A 3,117-nucleotide genomic window follows, 5' to 3' on the forward strand; every position below is an offset into this window, starting at 1 on the left:
TAGATGACAGACCCTATGCATTTACCCACAATCCATTTTCCAATTTGTGACATGACAACATCCATCATTTCACATTCTCAAAATCCTTCCTAAAGACTCTCATAATACATTATATAGATGATTCTCAACTAAGACTTAAACTCATCGCAAGGTAAAATACAATCAATTGAAAATGTATTTAAGCTTTCTGTCTGGCGGCAGCCATCAGGTAAGCCAAGATGGATGCCTACAAGTACATCCAGGAGCTATGGAGGAAGAAGCAGTCGGATGTGATGCGCTTTCTTCTTAGAGTCCGCTGCTGGTAGTACCTGGTAGTACAGTCAGCTGCACCGGGCGCCCTGCCCCACCCGGCCAGATAAGGCACGCTGCCTGGGATACAAAGCCAAACAAGGTTATGTCATATACAGGATTCGGTGCGCCATGATGGCCGCAAATGCCCAGTTCCTAAGGGTGCAACTTATGGCAAACCTGTCCATCATGGTGTTAACTAGCTCAAGTTTGCTCGCAGCCTTCAGTCTGTTGCTGAGGAGCGGGCTGGGCATCACTTTGGGGCTCTGAGAGTCCTGAATTCTTACTGGGTTGGTGAAGATTCTACATACAAATTTTTGGAGGTTATCCTCATTGATCCATTCCACGAAGCCATCAGAAGAAATCCTGACACCCAGTGGATCACCAAACCAGTCCACAAGCACAGAGAGATGTGTGGGCTGACCTCTGCAGGCAGCAAGAGTCATGGCCTTGGAAAGGGCCACAAGTTCCACCACACTATCGGCGGTTCTGGCCTAGCAACATGGAGAAGATGCAACACTCTCCAGCTCCACCGTTACCGCTAATAATAAAAGTAATGTTTGTACAATTCATACCTAATTAACAATTTAGGACAGTCAAAAAAAAGAAAATGTATTCAATACACAACCTTTCCTTATATCTGCAGCACAGTATCAGACACACTACTTTTAATTATTATTATGTCTTTGAATGTAAGCAACAACACACTAACATCCCCAATGTTGGGAGAGGTAGCAGACACATAAGAGTAGCCTATGAAATAGGTAAAAACTGAAAACATGCTTTCTACTAAATCTGGACCATATTCATATCCAAATGATGTCAAAAATTACTAAATCAAACTATCATAAGTTGGAAATTGATGACATCACATCACAAACATATTCCTCTATGACTATTTCTATAAATCTGATTATCCTGGTAGCTTAGGTTACTGTCCTGTTCTCCACTGTCAAAGCACTTTTGCATTATAATGCATTTTATAATGCATTTTGCATTATAAAAGTTGGTTATGAATTATATTGATATGTTAGCATACTTATTGACACAATTCCACTTGAACTCCCAATGTGGTAACAGTAAACCTAAGTCATATTCACAGTCTCATAGCAACCAAAACTGAGCAGCACAAAAGCAATTATTTCAAACACATTTAATACTAAGTATCTATTTTCCCAATCTCAAGAACTTCGTTAAGATAGCTTCCTTCATATGATATATTTATCTCCTTCTTTAAATCAAATGACTCAAACACCACCATTTGGATGTATACTATCATTTAATTCCAACATCCGTAATTTACCCACGTTTGTGAATACAAATTGTGTCTACTGAGACTTTTCTACCAGAGTTCAGTCTCACAGTTGTATTGTGTACAATTCAGCAGATAATATAATTTTTATAGAAGCTCTGTGTAAACAAAAAGGGTTAAGACAATGTAATTGTTATGAAATGGAAATGAAATCCTTATAAAGAAAATGAATGTAGTATTCCAATGGAAAATAAACAGCAACAAAGAGCCTATGCACTGCACAACCTTAATGCCAGTTTAAAATCTCAGTGACATGATAAAATATCAGTAGGGTAAAAAGACACCAGGCTTTAGAAATTTTTGTAAAGCCATAGTTGTTGAAGTGAAAAAGTATTTTTAAAAATGAAAAACTGAAGCTGGGCACTGCTGGTTTACACCTGTGATCCTAGCTACTGAGGAGGCTGAGATCTGAGGAGCATGGTTCAAAGTCAGCCTGGGCAGAAAAGTCCGTGAGACTTTATCTCCAATACCACCAGAAAAGCCAGAAGTGGAACTGTGGCTCAAGTGGTAGAGCGCGAGCCTTAAGCGAAGAGCTCAGGGAAAAACGAAAGAAAGAAGAGCCGAAAAATAATTGTTTATTATTCACAAGTTAAGGAACTAAAGTGCTTCTCACTAAGCTCTGAGGCTGCTTTCTGTTTCCCAGTTATGGAAAACACAATATGGCAGAATAGCACAAATACATAAAAATACTTAGGACTAATGTATGCTAATATATTAAAATAGAAATATAGAACTGGGATGATATTTTGTAAATATACACTTGTTACTTACACTAACTTATTAATACTTTCACACATTCAGCCCAGTTTTATAGGCCCAAAATTGCAAAGTCCATTTGTGTTTCAGAGTTTTTAGCAACAGCAGCCCCAGTAACTTTTCATATCCTGGCTTATTCTGATGCTCAATCTTCAAAGATAACCATTTATACTCATTAATTTTCAGGGAAACTTCTGATATTTTTCTCCATGTTTTAAATTAAGTTCTAATATTTTAAATGTTTGCTAAAAATATGGGAACTTGGAAAGTAAATGATTGGAAACGGGAGTTGAAGGGTTATGTAGAGAGAACTAGGGTAGGAAAGAAATCTAGTCTGAGCACATGGGATAAACCAGGATCATGCTCTATGAAAGGTTGTTTACTCTTTGGGTGTCAGCAGAGTTCTAATGGTAGGCTTGCTTTTTTTCTGATCAGGAACATTGGTATTAGGAATGAGGAATTGTAGCAGAGCAGGGAGTGTAGAAGATATAGTGTGACCTGCCAGCATTACTGTGTTTGGCTCTAACAGTATTTAAATGTTGACAATCTCTGGAATAAAAGGCTCACTTTGAAGCAACACTAGTCTTGACCCTTGAGAAGAAGATTCTGAGAATCTTTTCCAGTGCAACAATGTGAAAAATAACCAAGTACAATTCTATGTTGATATCTTCATGTAGTTGTTAGTATGTGGGGATTTTACTTATAATGCTGATTCTGTGTACATTGCCTATCCTAAGAAGCACATGTGCACACACATAAAT

General features: G+C 38.0%; 1 pseudogene; it reads left to right on the forward strand.

The window, feature by feature from the left end:
- Positions 1 to 201: 201 nt before the first annotated feature.
- Positions 202 to 856, forward strand: LOC122097110 (annotated as a pseudogene).
- The last annotated feature ends 2,261 nt before the right edge of the window (positions 857 to 3,117 follow it).

Source organism: Dipodomys spectabilis, unplaced genomic scaffold (assembly GCF_019054845.1).
Source record: "Dipodomys spectabilis isolate Male_0828 unplaced genomic scaffold, ASM1905484v1 ptg000414l, whole genome shotgun sequence".
NCBI classification, from domain to species: Eukaryota; Metazoa; Chordata; class Mammalia; order Rodentia; family Heteromyidae; genus Dipodomys; species Dipodomys spectabilis.